The sequence below is a fragment of the Schistocerca nitens genome, chromosome 5 (assembly GCF_023898315.1).
Source record: "Schistocerca nitens isolate TAMUIC-IGC-003100 chromosome 5, iqSchNite1.1, whole genome shotgun sequence".
NCBI classification, from domain to species: Eukaryota; Metazoa; Arthropoda; class Insecta; order Orthoptera; family Acrididae; genus Schistocerca; species Schistocerca nitens.
Genome location: NC_064618.1, coordinates 511,812,811 through 511,831,623, shown reverse-complemented (window position 1 = coordinate 511,831,623; position 18,813 = coordinate 511,812,811). Strand labels below are relative to the sequence as shown.

At 45.0% G+C, this 18,813-nt stretch overlaps 1 protein-coding gene across 1 annotated transcript in view; it reads right to left on the bottom strand.

Moving 5' to 3' along the window:
• LOC126259283 (kynurenine 3-monooxygenase-like) overlaps window positions 1–18,813 on the bottom strand; it is a 203,329-nt gene that overhangs the window by 152,135 nt on the left and 32,381 nt on the right. The window lies entirely within an intron of this gene.

The following is an 18,813-nucleotide window of genomic DNA, read 5'->3' as shown; positions in this document are numbered from 1 at the left end:
AGGGTAAAATACTTCAATAAAATGCATACATGTGCATCGTATTCATTTTTAAATTTAAAAATGTGGACTAGGATTGTAACCCACAATCCACATTCATTCTTTCATTCAGTAATCCGTCAAGCTTGACGGATCCCCGTGAGGGATAAGCAAAGAGTCAATGCATACACTGAAAAAGTGAGGCAGATTTGGGGAAATTCATTAATAATCATATTTTATTGAGCTGCTATACACTTTTTGTGCTTACTGATACTATATTAACCAAAACAAAATTTAACACGGAAGCATCTACATCGAAAACATTGCCGTCGTTTTACTTAGATAGTTGCTTTCTGAGTGCTATCGCTAGCTTAATATTCACATGACTGCATTGATATCTGTAATGGAACAGTAGCTAACCATATGCAGTAAGAATAGGGACCTGTTTTCAGTTGACATCGCTTCTTTTTATACAGGTAACAAGATTCTTCAGTTCTTGAACTTACTTAGATCATATGTAAAAAGGGCCATTAGTAAGGTATTTTCACAATTCTCTGTTAAATTTGTAACGACCCTAGTTCACAATGAACTTTAGAAAAGGAGGAAAACTACACGCTAGAACTGTTTTGCTGTCTTGTCTCACGATAGTTTAAATCAGAGTTAACCTGAATCTTACCGTGGTACCACATGTCTGGGTTACTTCGCATTCCAATTGAATAGGGAGCACAGGAAGAATTACTGCATAAATGTATCTGGGCATACTGTGATTAGTCTGATTTTGTATTCATGGTCCGTAAACGTGCAATACGCATTGGGCTGAAAAATAGCACTAGATTCTTCACTTAAGTTCCGCTTTAATAGTGCTCACATTGATCAAGCTGCCAGGACTTATGCAAAAATGCAATCTTTGGATTGAGCAGGGCCATCCTCTGTGGCATATAGGACGTCAACGGCACTACACAGCTAGCGTCCAAGAGGACAGGCATTTGATTCGGCAGGAGTTTGGGATCGTACAGCCATGTCAAGTGCCTTGAATCAGGAAACTGTCTTCGTACCTGTACCAGGGGGTTATAATTAAACTGACAGTGTGGCGGGTGCTGCAGTGCAGGACATCGGAACATCGCAGATACGTTCATTAATCGGTGCGCTCCTGGAGTATGCTGAAAAACTAAAAATTCCACTTTTTGCCACCAGGTGAAAGTATGGCGCTGTAAGTGGCCAGAATGAGGTATGGGTGCAGGAGGAGGAACGATCAAACACATGATAACGTGGGTCTGGCACGTGAATTGTGATATGGTCACAAGTGTTCAATATGGTCTCCCGAGCCAGCAATATGCTGCATCCATAATATGGCATCACAAACAGTTGCTCGCAGCATAACTGGTGTAATCTGAGCGATATGTCGCCGTATGTTATATTTCAGATCAGGAAGATTCCGGATACGTCCCTGATAGACAGATCTTTCAGATATCCCCACAACCAGAAGTCACATTGATTTCGGTCGGGGGACCTGGAAGACCACACATCTTGAAATTTTCTAGGGATCATGTGGTTGTTACCTAAGGTTCTTCGAAGGAAATCTTTCACCTGGCAAGTGACATGTGACATTCTCTCATCTTGTATGAGAGTAGTGCTGTGGACACAGTTGCGTTCTTGCAAAAATGGAAGCAGGCGTTGCACAAAGAGTTCTTCATAATGTGCAGATCTCACTGTACACCTAACAGGGTCAAAATGTGTAATCTTCTTGATGAAAACTGGACCGAGAATGAAAAAGATTGTGAAACCACACTACACAGTAACATAAGCCGAGTGCAGTGCGTGTCCCTGCAGAAGATATGGCAGCGTAGAACCTTGTATGGGACAATTCTATGCATTCACGCCACCATGCAGAGCAAAATGTGCCTCGTCCTTCCAGCGAATGTTCCATGGCCACATGTCATCCATTCCCATGCGTGCCAAAAAACGAAAGGGCAGTCATGGCGTTGTACCCTATCCTCGGGATTCGTTTGCTGCATATTCTGAATTGTGTACAGATACCAATGTTACATGCGCCGCAAAATCTTTAGAACTGTTGACTAGAAAGAGACGATTCCCGTGACACAGCTCGAGCACCAGCTGCACGATCTGCTGCTGCTACAGCAACTTCTCCAGCAACTCCAATGGGAATGGACCACCTCCTTCTCCCAGCTGCACCATATAATTAACCTACTTCCTCAAATTTCTTGACCATGTTCTTCAGTCTTTTTATTGATATGGCGGCTGTTTCTGTCGGCGATATTCCCGCAATGCAGCGCTGCTACTGCAGCTGTTCTGATAAAGCAACTTTACCAGCAGTGCATGGTCTTTCTTTTCAACATTCATTGCGTTTCGTACAAAAAACGTTAACTTTCGTAACTCTTTACACCAGTAGCCACTTCACCAAAGAAACAGCATAATGACATCGAAACAGAAGACATTTTACATTTTGACTGCTTACAAGCCAAAGTTTTAGCTGGTGACGGAAACTGGTACTGAGCCGTGCGCGGCTCGCGTTGATGCTGTTTGTTCTTTGGCATTTTGTCACGTCGAGTGGCGTCTTGTTTCTTCTTTACTTACTGGTGTAACGAAGTTGCTGACTTCCTTCCTTGAGTGGCAGCAGCAGCGCTTATCGATACTAGTACGGTCGCTAGTATTTCCAGGTGCTGGTGGTGTGTATGGTGGTCAGTCGGTTGGGATGGAGGAGCGAGGAAGTCTCCATGGTGTCAACCAGGCCGGGACCGCTGGCTGCGTGCACGTGCTGTCAGATCGTGAGGGGCAAGCCGCGAGAGCGACAAAGTTCATTGCTCACCGAACCTGGACGCTGAAGTTGTGTGATCTGTTAACCTGTTATGAAACCTCAACTAATGTGACCTCTCTTCGTTAATTTGCAGGTTGTTACTTCCTGCGCTGTTCGGGCTAGCAGCAACGTTTGATGTGTTGGAGTCGGCGGAATCTTGCAGTTGTCTTCCTATATTGTGATTAATTATTAAATTGACTGTTACTCGCCAGTGAAGTGCACCAGCGGTATTTTCTGCCCTGTGGCCGTTAACGCCCCTGTTACCTGCCCTGGTCGTTAGCGTAGTTTTCCGGCAGTGTGCCTTTCCTCGTCGTGTTGATGCTATCCAGCACGGTGTGTAGTTTGACAGCCTTTACGTTGTTTGGTTCATATTTTGCTTAGAGTGGTTATTGTTCCCTTGGCTGTTCTTAGACGCCAGTTTCTGAAGACGTAATGCTGCTCATATCCTCGTCCTCGGCCGATATTTTCCATCGTTGGGCTGTTGGTAGGACGGAAGGGAATTGGTTAAATTGTTGGTCGGTCCTTGGGCCGTCCTTAGTTTGGGTTGCCATCCAATTATTTAACTTCAGCTCTTGGCTGCCTGTCTCACCCCACCTTACGTTTGAGCTACCTTCTCAGGCTGACCCTTGGAACGCTTCTGAGCACCACTTGCTCTGTTTGTTATAGATTGTGATTTTCATTTTAGTTTGAAGTATTGTGCGAGGCCTTCGGCCGTGTATTAATTCAGTTCTTTTTAAATTTTACATAAAGGCCTTCAGCCGTGTTAAATTAAAATTTTGAACATTGATTTTATTTTTTAGAAATAATTTTTCCTTAAAACTTGTTCTATCTGAAATTGTTTGTAATCCAGGCCCTAAGCCATTAGTTGTTCGATGTGTTATGTGTGGCCTTCAGCCGAGGATTTACGTGACCCCTTTTAATAGGGCCTTCAGCCGTGTGTATTCTTTAAAGGAAATTTTTTTTTTATAAGAAGGAAGGGGTTTATTTTAAATTGTTTGTCTGACTTGTTGTTCAGGCCTTCAGCCGTTGTTTCAATTTTGTTTGTGGCCTTCAGCCGTGAAATAAGTTAATATTTCTTAAATTAGGCTTTCGGCCGTTCTGTTGTAAGTTTAAAAGAAACTTCTTCGTTACAAAAATTGTTTATTAATGTGTTTTAATTATAGTTGTCCTTCAGACATGTAGTGTAGGCCCTCAGCCGCTAATTGTTTTGAATTGCATTTTTTTTAATTTACCTTCTATTTTTAATTGCTTTTGATTTCTAAGCCAGGCCTTCAGCCATTCTTGTTTTTGGTGTGGTTTGGGGCCTTCAGCCCAGAAAGAATCTCAAGTTTTCTTTAACTAGGCCTTCAGCCGCATTATCTAATTGTGATCTTTTAAAACAATGTATAAATAAGTGGTTCTTAGACAAATAAAGTTCTTTACTTTTGAATACATTATGGGAGTGACAGTGATCAATGTGTGCCGGCCGGAGTGGCCGCGCGGTTCTAGGCGCTACAGTCTGGAACCGAGCGAGCGCTACGGTCGCAGGTTCGAATCCTTCCTCGGGCATGGATGTGTGTGATGTCCTTAGGTTAGTTCGGTTTAATTAATTCTAAGTTCTAGGCGACTGATGACCTCAGAAGTTAAGTCGCATAGTGCTCAGAGCCATTTGAGCCATTTGATCAATGTGTTACAAATATTTACTATAAAAACAGTCTTGATCACGATTAATTTACTAAGGTGACCGGTTTCGACCACTACTGTGGTCATCTTCAGACCGTTGAGTAGGAACCTCTTTCTGCTGGAGAATCACTAGAGTAGTGAATCTCCAGCAGAAAGAGGTTCCTACTCAATGGTCTAAAGATGACTACAGTAGTGGTCGAAACCGATAACCTTAATAAATAAATCGTGATCAAGACGGTTTTTATAGCAAATAAAGTTCTGTGTTTGATTGTGCAACTCACAGTAATTGTTTATGGCCCCATCCACAATCGAAACCCTATCCTGTGCGCTCTCTGAGTACCTACCAACCAGGTTTCAGGTACTGCAACTTTTTTGAGCATACGCCACGAGTGCACCGATTAATGAACGTATGTATGATGTTTCAGTGTCCTGCCACAATTGATATAAAACCGTCCTGGCGAGGAATTACTGCTAGTCAGACATACACCTGGTGCGTGTAGTATCAGTGAGCGTACTGTGTGTATGTAGAATGAGATAGGCTTTGATCTATCGGAGTTTAACCAAGAGCAGATTACAATGGCCTGGGGGCTCTGCACAAGCATGTAAGAAACTGCTCGACTTGTCGGATGTTGGAAGAGTGCTGTGGCGAGAGTCTTCAACACACGGTGAAGATGTTGTGGGATTGGGCAGTCACCCATCATTACAGATGTCGGACGTTGTATGCTGGGCAGACTGGTAAAACAGGAAAGGCAGTGAATTGTGCCAGAAATAACATCAGACTTTAATGCTGGGCAGAATACAAGTGTGTCTGAATACAGAATGCTCCGAACGCTACTAGTGATGGGCCTCTGCAGCCGACGACCCATGCATGTGCCAATGTTAACTCCATGACATCGGCTGCTACGAGTGAAATGGGCACGTGACCATCGGCACTGGACGTTTGACGCGTTGGCAGAGCATTGCATGATTTGATGAATTCTGATACCTTCTTCATCATGCCGATGGGACGGCGCGAATCCGTCGTCTTCCAAGTGAACAGCTCCCTGACACCTTTACTGCAGTACAGAGACAGGCTGGAGACGGAGCATTCATGTGGCCTCGATATTTCCAGTGTACCTTATGCAAGGCACCATGATGGCCAAGGAATATCGTATACTGGTCGCAGATGATGTGCACCCCTTCGCGATGATCATATTTCCTGATGGCAGCGGTATTTTTCAACAAGATAATGCGCCATGTCAGAAGGCCAGGAATGTGATGGAGTGGTTCGAGGAACACATTGGCAAGGTCCAATTGATGTGCTGGCTCCCAACTCACCAGATCTGAACTCAGTCGAACTTAACTGGGATGTGACTGACCATGGTGTCACTGTTCGTCGCCCCCCTCCACGGAATTAAGCGAATTGTGGTTTGTGTGTGCAGGTATGGTGCCAACTCCCTCCAAAGACCTACCAAGTCCTCATTGCTTCCATGCCATGATGCGTCACTGTTGTTATCTATGCCAAAGGTATACATACTGGCTATTAAATAGGTGGTCATAATGTTCTGGCTGATCAGTGTACATTCCACATGGCTGCACACAGAACACTGGCAGTTTAATTATAACTACCCAATATAAGATCATAGGCTTCTGCAGCCAGTGTCAGTGTCAATAAAGTTGGTATTATGCAACGTTATTATTAGATACTGAAATAACTAAAACGCCTACATTGCAGCCAACTTTGCAGTGGGTCTCTTCTTCCTGAGGCGGAACGCTGCAAAGTCGGTCGAAAAGTAGGCGTTTTTGTTGTTTTAATATCTCTCTAATACCTACGATGATTTTATTAAAAAAGGAAATGAGCTGATTTGCAAGACAGAGGTAGCATTATGGACAGTGTCACGACTTCTGAAGCACTTCTGTCTGTCAGCACGATGATTATTGTCGTGGCTTTCCTGACACGGCACTGGACAGAGGGGAGCCTATAATGGTCTACCTGACGACAGTTCTGGATACTGGAGAGCCTCTGTGTCTTTTCACACTAGTCCTGGTTTTGCGTACAGCATCATTATGGACATATTACTGGCTGGTCGATCCAAGCGGAACGAATGCTGCAAAGTTGGATTTGTCAGCGTCACATGGACTCAGGCGTGATGGGGTTGGATGGCATTGAGTACACTAGACGATCACCTCTGGTGGGCATAGCTGGTAAATTGGACAGCAGGTATTACCTTTCTGATGATCAAGATCAGTAACTGTATCTTCGAGTTCTCTGCAATACTATATTCCTACAATATGTTGCCCCCCCCCCCCCCCCCCTTCCATCTTGACGTACCTCTATACAAAGGTACAAAGGGAGTTTACGTGTACAGCCCATTCTCCAGATTTCTCATCCACTGAAAACATGTGGTCATGAGTTACTGAGAGATCAGGGCACAACAGTTCTCCAGGTACTACCATTAATGAAATCTGGCATGAAGAAGTAAAGAAATATTAGAACCAGTGCTGGAGCATGAGGGTGGAATCTGTCCACAAACAAAGTTAGCTGCCAGTCATTGGACTGCGTACTCAGCAGCTATGGAACTGTGTCTGCGACGACAGGGGCTGCACACGCCAAAACTGCAACAGTCTGCAGGCAGTATTACAGCCTGATTATGACAACTGTGTCATCGCCCCATTCCAGACTAGTGGCGTGGCACACTAACACCACAATTACTGTGAAGCCATCGTGGAGCAGCAGTATTTAAATGCGGCCAAACCAGTTCGTCATCATCGAGCAGTGAGGCAGTTATGTGACGCTGAACATGTGCTGCTCCATGCCACACTGAGGATGCAGACGCCTTTGTGTCCACCGGGACATGAACCGCTGCCTGTCACACCCGTTATCTCTGCCCATCCTGTGGTATTAACTGAAGGCCACTACACTTTGGGCCCTCAGGTGTGATACGGCCTGACATCTTCGCAATAGTCCCTGATGACCTGGATGTCTCCACGAACACAGTAATGGAGCAGTAGTGGGGCATATAGTCAACGACCAGTGGCTGTTGCACTGAGGAAACAGCATGATATGCACTATGTCACCATTGTTAATTGCGGTTCCAAAGCAATGACCTTAAACAAACCTCAATAAAGCAGTCACTGTAACCATCCTCGTCCTTCAACTACACAATACATCATTTCTCAGCAGAGAATCCGAGCCCAAAACAAGCCATCTTAGACACACTGTTACAATTGGCATCACAATTGTGTCATTTATCTTCACCCTATTGGGATTGGTGTCAGAAGAAGGTATGGCTATCAGCAGTTACCATGAGGACGTCAGGCTACATCATGTCCCAGGGCTGGGAGTGCAATTGTCTTCTGTTGATATGTTGGCGAGGGCACAGAAGGGTAGACCATCACGTCATAGTCCTGGGACAGCAGCAAATAGTGAGACTGTCATAGGAACCAGGCGCTTAGGTGGCAGGCAGCAGTTCATGTCCTGGTGAAGATAGAGGTGCCCGCATCACTGGTGTGGAGCAGCCCAGGCTTGAAGTTAAATAAGTGGCCAGCTGTTCAGTGATGGCAGGATGGTTCAACTGCGTTTAAATACTGTTGCTGCATGCTGATTTCACGGTAGTGGTGGTGTTGGTTCAAAATGGTTCAAATGGCTCTGAGCACTACGTTGTGTTGTCGTTGTTGTTGTTGTTGTTGTTGTTTTCACATCTGTCAACACCTGCTTTCTTTGGGATTGGAATTATTATATTCTTCTTGAAGTCTGAGGGTATTTCGCCTGTCTCATACATCTTGCTCACCAGATGACAAAGTTTTGTCATGACTGGCTCTCCCAAGGCCATCAGTAGTTCTAATGGAATGTTGTCTACTCCAGGGGCCTTGTTTCGACTCAGGTCTTTCAGTGCTCTGTCAAACTCTTCACGCAGTATCTTACCTCCCATTTCGTCTTCGTCTACATCCTCTTCCATTTCCATAATATTGTCCTCAAGTACATCGCCCTTGTATAAACCCTCTATATACTCCTTCCACCTTTGTGCCTTCCCTTCTTTGCTTAGAACTGGGTTGCCGTCTGAGCTCTTGATGTTCATGCAAGTGGTTCTCTTATCTCCAAAGGTCTCTTTAATTTTCCTGTAGGCAGTATCTATCTTACCCCTAGCGAGACAAGCCTCTATATCCTTACATTTGTCCTCTACCCATCCCTGCTTAGCCATTTTGCACTTCCTGTCGATCTCATTTTTGAGACGTTTGTATTCCTTTTTGCCTACTTCATTCACTGTATTTTTATATTTTCTCCTTTCATCAATTAAATTCAATATTTCTTCTGTTACCCAAGGATTTCTATTAGCCCTCGCCTTTTTACCTACTTGATCGTCTGCTGCCTTCACTACTTCATCCCTCAGAGCTACCCATTCTTCTTCTACTGTATTTCTTTCCCCCATTCCTGTCAATTGTTCCCTTATGCTCTCCCTGAAACTCTCTACAACCTCTGGTTCTTTCAGTTTATCCAGGTCCCATCTCCTTAAATTCCCACCTTTTTGCAGTTTCTTCAGTTTCAATCTGCAGTTCATAACCAATAGATTGTGGTCAGAATCCACATCTACCCCTGTAAATGTCTTACAATTTAAAACCTGGTTCCTAAATCTCTGTCTTACCATTATATAATCTATCTGATACCTTCTAGTATCTCCAGGATTCTTCCAGGTATACAACCTTCTTTTATGATTCTTGAACCAAGTGTTAGCTATGATTAAGTTATGCTCTGTGCAAAATTCTACAAGGCGGCTTCCTCTTCCATTTCTTCCCCCCAATCCATATTCACCTACTATGTTTCCTTCTCTCCCTTTTCCTACTGACGAATTCCAGTCACCCATGACTATTAAATTTTCGTCTCCCTTCACTACCTGAATAATTTCTTTTATCATACATTTCTTCAATTTCTTCATCATCTGCAGAGCTAGTTGGCATATAAACTTTTACTACTGTAGTAGGCATGGGCTTTGTGTCTATCTTGGCCACAATAATGCGTTCACTATGCTGTTTGTAGTAGCTAACACACTCCTATTTTTTTTATTCATTATTAAACCTACTCCTGCATTACTCCTATTTGATTTTGTATTTATAACCCTGTAATCACCTGACCAAAAGTCTTGTTCCTCCTGCCACCGAACTTCACTAATTCCTACTATATCTAACTTTAACCTATCCATTTCCCTTTTTAAATTTTCTAACCTACCTGCCCGATTAAGGGATCTGACGTTCCACGCTCCGATCCGTAGAACGCCAGTTTTCTTTCTCCTGATAATGACGTCTCCTTGAGTAGTCCCCGCCCGGAGATCCGAATGGGGGACTATTTTACCTCCAGAATATTTTACCCAAGAGGACACCATCATCATTTAATCATACAGTAAAGCTGCATGTCCTCGGGAAAAATTACGGCTGTAGTTTCCCCTTGCTTTCAGCCGTTCGCAGTACCAGCACAGCAAGGCCGTTTTGGTTAATGTTACAAGGCCAGATCAGTCAATCATCCAGACTGTTGCCCCTGCAACTACTGAAAAGGCTGCTGCCCCTCTTCAGGAACCACATGTTTGTCTGGCCTCTAAACAGATACCCCTCCGTTGTGGTTGCACCTACGGTACGGCCATCTGTATCGCTGAGGCACGCAAGCCTCCCCACCGACGGCAAGGTCCATGGTTCATGGGGGGGCATCAGAACTTAGAACTACTTAAACCTAACTAACCTAAGGACATCACACGCATCCATGCCTGAGGCAGGATTCGAACCTGCGACTGTAGCGGTCGTGTGGTTCCAGACTGAAGCGTCTAGAACCGCTCGGCCACAGCTGCCGGCCTGGCGGTGTTAGTGTGTCATGCTGAATAGTGTGGATTGGGTGACGACTTATCTGTTGTAATTGGCCTGTAATAATCCCTGAAGGTTGGCCCAGCTTCAGCACATGGGCACGTCATCACAGCAGGGCCAGTTAAAGGCTCAAGTGATGCAAGCCGCCAATCGGAGCAGCAGGCTGAGAGGGGTGCCAGAGGCGCCACAATAGTGAGATTTCTGTGCAAGACGTATTACAATTAATAGTGCCTGCTTGACGTGCCAAACTGAGAGGGACGCCAGTGGCATCCAAGTGCATTCTTTGTATACAGTGCATATCATAGTTAGCAGGAACCGGTTCAGTTGCGAAGCTGCTGACCATTCATTCCACTGGCCAGCCTCTGACTTTGGCTGTCTGGTTCTTAGTCTCACTTAACCTCATCCCCTTACAGGGTCAGTAGATCAAAGAACCCTCACAAATATTTGACACAGAACTTTCAACGGAGGGACGTCGGCTAGACGGTCAGCAGGCCGTCAGCCTACCGGTATCTGAAACCCAGCGCCGTGGCGGGAGGTAAACCGGATCCCCAGTGGAGGCGAACGGCGAGTTGGGTTGCAGGGCAGGGCAGCCGTGCCGGCCCGCCGTGTCGCGCGTTGCATAACGCGGTGCGGTTGTCGCGCGTGGGCCTTGGCTGAAGGCGGCGCGAGTGGCGGGGACGGTGAGCGCCGTTGCGTGGCGTGCGCCCTGCCCGCGTCTCCCAGAGCGAGCCTGCGTCGAGGGCGGACTCGAAAACTCCACCCACAGGGCGCCACTCTCGCTTTTCAATTTACTGTCGCTTTATTCAAAATGGTTCAAATGGCTCTGAGCAGAGGGCGTGCAGATGGTGTAGAAGCTGGCCCGTCTCCGCCACGTTTCTTCCATGACGTGCTGCGAGCCAAGCGGTGCAGTCGCCGTGTACTGGGAAGAGGGCCGCGTAGGAGCCCCACAAACCCTTTACCGGTCGAGCCCAAAACACGTGTTCTCGCTGTGCTGCCACTATCGCCTTGGCCAACCACAAGCAACAACTATCAGTTTAGTGAGTCTTTTTCATATTGAAATAGGCAATTACGATTACATTCGCTTTGTTCATTGTTATTATTATTATTGTTATTGTTATGATTATTATCACTCGAAGTTAGCCAACTAAAGACCAAGTGAGGCAGTTTATTTGAATCATATTCTTTTCCTATTTTTAGGGTTCGAACCTCAATCGGTAAAAAATGGTTCAAATGGCTCTGAGTACTATGGGACTTAACATCTGAAGTCATCAGTCCCCTAGAACTCAGCACTACTTAAACCCAACTAATCTAAAGACATCACACACATCCATGCCCGAGGTAGGATTCGAACCTGCGACCGTAGCAGCAGCGCGGTTCCAGACTGAAGCGCATAGAACCGCTCGACCACACCGGCCGGCTTGCTTTATTATCACTAACATTAATCGGGGATCTTCCTCCCTCCATCACGAACCTTCACATCTACCCACGTACATGGATAGGATACAGCAAGTGATTCATTCGTTTTCGTATTTCTTATCTTCCAGAATATTACTTATAAAAATACACACTAAGACAAATCAACGACGCTCCACGAAGACAAACAAGTGACAATTTCAGAAGAACTGGTTGATTTATTCAAGAGAAAGAGCTTCACAAATTGAGCAAGTCTATAACGCGTTGTTCCACATCTATCCCTTAAGCAAGTAGTTACATGGCCTGGCATTGATTGATAGAGTTGTTGGATGTCCTCCTGAGCCGTGTAGTGCTAAATTATGTCCAATTTGCGCATTACATCGCCGAAATCCCGAGATGGATAGAGGGCCCTGGCCATAATGCCTCAAACATTCTCAATTTGGGACAGATTTGGCGACCATGTTGGTCAAGGTAGGGTTTGACAAGCACGAAGACAAGCTATAGAAACTATCGCCGTGTTTCGACGGGCATTATATTGCTGAAATGAAAGTCCAGAAAGGCACCCCAAGAAAGGTAACAAAATGGGGCATATCGTCGAAGCACCGTTGTACTGTAAAGGTGCCGCGTATGACAGCCAAAGTGGGCCTACTATGAAATGAAATTGCTTCCCAGACCTTCACTCCTGATTGTCGGGCTCGGGCGTCTCCAGACACATCTTCGTTGGTCATCGGGTCTGGATTCGAAGCGGGACTCATCACTGAAGACAATTGTACTGCAGAGAATGAGATTCCAGGTGGAAGACGAACTTGACTGTCGCCCGGCCTACTGCCCGACAACCAACGGTGATGGTCTGGGATGCCACTTCTTTTCATAACAGGACCCATTCGGTTGTCATCTGCGGCACCCTTTCAGCACAGCGGCACGTCGACGATATTCTACGCCCCCCTCTGTTGTCCTTCAAGGCAAGCCATACTGGGCTTTCCTTCCAGCAAGATAATACACGCCTGCAAACAACGAAAGTTTCTATAGTTGTCTTAGTGCCTGCCAAACCCTACCTTGGAAGGAAAGGTCACCGAATCTCTCCCCTGTTGAGAACGTTTGGAGCATTGTGGGCAGGAAACTCCAACCAGTTCGCTAATTAGATGATCCAAAGTGCCAGCTGGGCAGAATAAGGACCGATATCCCTCAGGAGGACATCCAATAACTCCGTCAATCAATGCCAAGCCGGATAAAAGCTTGCATAATGGCCAGAAGTTGACCAACGCAGTATACATTTGCTCAATTTGGTGAAGGTTTTGATCTTGAATAAATCATCCAATATTTCTAAAACTGTAATCATTTGTTTGTCTGTATGACTGCATCACCTCTAAAGATTTCCATCTTATTCGGATAATTGCTTTGTGGTACTTCTTTTTTGTCTTTGAGTGTATAATTGATACATGAGTAGAACCGTAAAACCCACAGAGTTTGCATTGTGCCTACCACTTTGCGTTATGAGAATATAACGACTTAACACAATGGCGACAAATCAAGAGGAGGTTTTGTGTGCTGAAATATGCAACACCTTCAGTTAATCCGGAAAATCCTCGTGGAATTTGGAACATGAACGAGATTTGGTGAAGATTAATGTTTTCTCTGCAGTATCACAGAAGAAGCTGCATGGGCAGTCTTTCTTCTGTGAGAAGGCTGTGACGGGTACCTCCTGTCTTGATATTCTGCAGTTGTGCTTGTTTCCACAACTCACAGCTGATTCCGAGAATTGCTTAGTGGTGAAGATGATTTGCTCTGTTCCCTTGGCTCCCATGTCGCCTGACTTAAAGCCTCTCTCTTTTGGTGCCGTTTCAAGGACCTCATTTACATACCACAGTGCCAAGAACACTGGAACCGATCAGGTAACGAATCAATGCTGCTGTGATGACCATTGACAGGGTGTTGCTATTTAAGATATGTAACGAACTTGGCTACCGCTTGCACGTGTGTCGTGTGACCAGGGCGGCACTCATAGAACATTTGTCCAGTGAAAAATGCAAACTTTGTGAGTCTGCGGTACTATTCACGGATCAATCATATTCATACACGAAATACTTTGAAAAGTATAGAGCTTTTAAAATGAATGAATCATTTATAATAGCCCTGTAAATTATTTTCTTATAACATGCGAACCCGTAGCAATAGAGTCTCAAATGCAAAACTCGTGTGGATGTGTGGATATACACATCTAACAGTCTGTGATTTGCACAAGGTTTCAGGTCCACGGCTTCATACAAAAATCTTCTGTGATGTTTGTTTATTATTATTCAGCAGAAAATAAAATCAGATTGCTCCACTTCATTACGTTGTTGTCAGTGTAGACAATGAGCTGTTTATTTAAATCGAATAACCTGAACCAGTTGCTCTTGTCACTCTGTTCGTAACTGGCCTCACTCACTCAGAACACTCCACAACTGCCTACTTTCCTTATTGTGTCAGCAAAGTACTAAGTCAGAATTATGAAGTGCCTTATGAATCGAATTATCATTCGTAAAATTTTCAGTGTCGTTGTAACCTAATTTTCAGAATGATTCAGTGGACCAAAATACAATTCTGCTGCCCTCACAGATTGGCCGTCTGGTCACATGCAAATAACAGTCATAACCCACACATCAAAAAAAGTTTTGCATCACCCCAGTTCCCAGAAATCCTGGAGATAGACGTTGACTGTGGATATTGTATCACAGACACAGTCCCTTTGTTCAGAGATGCCACTAAACCCGCCCAAAGACGTAAACAACCGTACATGAGCAGCGCCTATTAGACGGAGGGGGTCCGACAGCTTGTCAGTTCCAGTCATTCCACCAGAAGGAGGTACACGGCTCGTGTTGTCTGTAGTTCAACCGTGCCTAGACGGTCAATAACGCGGTTCGATCGTGTCCGCATTGTTAATTTGTGCCAGGAAGGACTCTCAACAAGGGAAGTGTCCATACATCTCAGAGTGAACCAAAGCGATGTTGTTCGGACATGGAGGAGACACAGAGAGACGGGAACTGTCGATTACAAGCCTCGCTCAGGTCATCCAAGGGTTGCTACTGCAGTGGATGACCGCTAACTACGGATTCTTCCTCTGGGGAACACTGAAAGCAACACCACCATGTTGAATAATGTTTTTAGTGCAGCCACAGGACGCGGTATTACGACTATAACTGTGCACAATAGGCTGCATGATGCGCAAAGTCACTCCCGACGTCCATGGCGAGGTCCATCTTTCAACGACGACACCATGCATCGCGGTACAGATAGGCCCAACAACATGCCTAATTGATCGCATATATCTTCAACCAGACAATCGTCAGAGACGTGTTTGGAGGCAACCCAGTGAGGCTGAACGCCTTAGACACACTGTCCAGTGAGTGCAACAAGGTCGAAGTTCCTTGCTGTTTAGGGGTTTCATTATGCGGTGCCGACGTACGCCGCTGATGGTCATGGAAGGCGCCATATCGGCTGTACGATACGAGACTGCCATCCTCTGACCGATAGTGCAATCATATCGGCAGCATACTGGCGAGGCATTCGACTTCATGGACGAAAATTCGCTCCCCCATCGTGCACATCTTGTGAATGCTTCCTTCAGGATAACGACATCGCTCGACTAGAGTGGCCAGCATGTTCTTCAAACATGAACCCTATCGAGCATGCCTGGGATAGACTGAAAAGGGCTGTTTATGGATGACATGACCCACCAACCACTCTGAGGGATCTACGCCGAATCACCGTTGAGGAATGGGACAATCTGAACCTACAGTGCCTAGATGAACTTGTGGATAGTATGCTACGACGAATACAGGCATGCATCAATGCAAGAGGAGATGCTACTGGGTATTAGATGTACCGGTGTGTACAGCAATCTGGACCACCACCTCTGAAGGTCTCGCTGTATGGTGGTACAACATGCAATGTGTGGTTTTCATGAGCAATATAAAGGGCGAAAATGATGTTTACTTTTATCTCTATTCCAATTTTCTATACAGGTTCTAGAACTCTCGGAAACGAGGTGATGCAAAACTTTTTTTGGTGTGTGTATGTTAACAGAGCATGGATGACAGATAGAAGAGCTAAAATCACAGAAATTAAAAATCACTAGGAAAAGATCAAAATAAAAATTGGTGTGTTGACAAAAATAAAGTGAAACACCCACAAGACATATTCGAATGTCAATATTACTTCATACACGTACACACCATGACTGGTTATGTAAGTGATTAGGGGTTGCAATTGTTGTTGTTGTTGTTGTGGTCTTCAGTCCTTGGACTGGTTTGACACAGCTCTCCATGCTACTCTATCATGTGCAAACTGCTTCACCTCCCAGTACGTACTGCAGCCTACATCCTTCTGAATCTGCTTAGTGTATTCATCTCTTGGTCTCTTTCTATGATTTTTACCCTCCACGCTGCCCTCCAATACTAAATTGGTGATCCCTTGATGCCTCAGAACATGTCCTACCAACCGATCCCTTCTTCTAGTCAAGTTGTGCCACAAATTCCTCTTCTACCCAATTCTATTCAATACCTCCTCATTAGTTATGTGATCTACTCATCTAATCTTCAGCATTCTTCTGTAGCACCACATTTCGAAAGCTTCTATTCTCTTCTTGTCCAAACTATTTATCGTCCATGTTTCACTTCCATACAAATACTTTTAGAAACGACTTCCTGACACTTATATCTATACTCGATGTTAACAAATTTCTCTTCTTCAGAAACGCTTTCCTTGCCATTGCCAGTCTACATTTTATATCCTCTCTACTTCGACCATCATCGGTTATTTTGCCTCCCAAATAGCAAAACACCTTTACTACTTTAAGTGTCTCATTTCGTAATCTAATTCCCTCAGCATCACCCGAGTTAACTCGACTACATTCCGTTATCCTCGTTTTGCTTTTGGTGCTGTTCAATTATCTGTGACAATTGGGCTGGCTAACAGAGTGCATTAGTAGTGTTAGTGTTTGGTGTTATTACGAGGCCTGGTGAGATATGTAAGGGTCGTGAATGGTTCCTGTGAAGCGGTGCTGTGTACTCATGTGAGACACCCTCATTAATAGTTGACAGTGTTTCAAAGAGGTCTCATTTTCGATCTCTATTTGGATGGCTAGTCCAATCGCACAATGTCCAAATCTGGGGGGACATTCAAATCTGACAGTGGCCCGATGCTGGATTGCATGGGAACGTAAAGACAGTTATACTAGTTGTCAAGCTTCCAGTCGGCCACGTCTGACCAACAAATGGAAAGATTGCCGCATTGAGAACAAAACACATAGTGACACCTTCACATCTGCGCCTGCCACCAGAGAAAGTGATGCACTTGCTGCAACATTGTGTCATGCCGCACCATTGGTCGTAGACTAGCAGCAGCTGGACTAGGTAATCACCATCCCATGTAAAGGCTGCCAGTAACAGCACAACACAAAAGGCTGTGTTTGGTATGCTGCCGTGACAGCATAGCACGGATTGCTGATAAATGGCGTCAGATTGTGTTCAGTGATGAATCACAGTTCTGCAGTACCCTAGTTGATCATCTTCGGCGAGTGTGGCGGTGACCTGGCGATAGGTCCCATTCTTCCAACGTTTTGGAGAGGCACAGCAGTGTTACTCCTGGTATCGCGGTGTTGGGAGCCTACTGGTATGACTTCAGGTCGCGGCTGATAGTGATGGACGGGACTCTGATGGCGGAAGGGGTATGTCGCCGACGTCTTGCGTGCTCATGTGTTGCCCCTCACGCCACAGTGCCGAGGGACCATTTGCAACAGGACACTACACGTTCATTCAAGGGACGTGTCTCTATGAACTGTATGCGTGATGTTGAGGAACCACAGTGGCCAGCAAGACCCTTATATCTCTCCCTAATAGAACACGTGACGGACTATGTCGGTGTCAACCTCATTCCAGTGTCAGTATCCTGGGCATCAATGATCAGTTACAAGAATTATGGGTCAACTTGCCTCAGAAGAGAATACGACTTCATGGACCCTTCCCAACCAAATCAGCGCATAAGTTACATCAAGATCCCCGGCTGGAGTGGCCGAGCGGTTCTAGGCGCTACAGTCTGGAACCGCGCGACCGCTACGGTCGCAGGGTCGAATCCTGCCTCGGGCATGGATGTGTGTGATGTCCTTAGGTTAGTTAGGTTTAAGTAGTTCTAAGTTCTAGGGGACTGATGACCACAGAAGTTAAGTATCATAGTGCTCAGAGCCACTATTACATCAAGGTCAGAGGATGTGCAATGTCTTCTTAAGTCGGCTACCATGTCGTTTGCAAATTTGATTCGATATTGTAATCACTGGCACACCCTCTCAGCCCGTGAATCTCGTTTCGTTTTCTCCTCCCCGTCTAGGTACTTCACTTTTTTCGTCAGGCAGTGTATCGACTCTCATAACTCAAACTCCAGAATGATTTTGATCGAAATGGAAGTTGAGCAGTGTTTTCATATCAGGCTTTGCGAGATTGGATCACGAAAGGTGTTCCCCAAACAACTTCTTACGTCACTGCAAAGGAGAATACGTTTTGGCTTCTAATAAATGCTAGTAACACTGGAAATATCTTCTAAATGGGAAACCAAATGCGAAAACTTCAATAAAACGACGAAAGCTGGTAAAATAAGTACACGTAAAAAAAAAGTCGCAAGGGAAAGAGAGACGGATAATTTCAAGTAATTTTATGTTGTAGTTGAAAGTAACTTATATTAGACCGGAAAACAGCTCTTATTGTGGGAAAATTTACGTTATGATGAACAAAGGGCTTTCCTTCTTCAACAATCGCTTAGATATAGTCGGAATAGTTGCAACAGATCTTTGATTTAAGAAAAGTTCAACAGAGTTATTTCACAACGACAGCCACAACATACTTCTGCAAAGAATTTAGGAGAAAAAATGAACATATCATTTTTCGGTTTTTCCCGCACTGAAGTAAGCAGGGAATGAGTCACGAATCAGAGCTAGAAAGGTGATACTTGTTGCTGTTGACATAAGGCAGCGGATGACGCCCCTGAAAATGATCTCACCTTCTCTTTGGTGAAGGATATATACATTCTGCGGCTAATGTGGAACACCGCAAACCCCGGTCTCACGGCATATTTATTCGGACGGAGCAGCC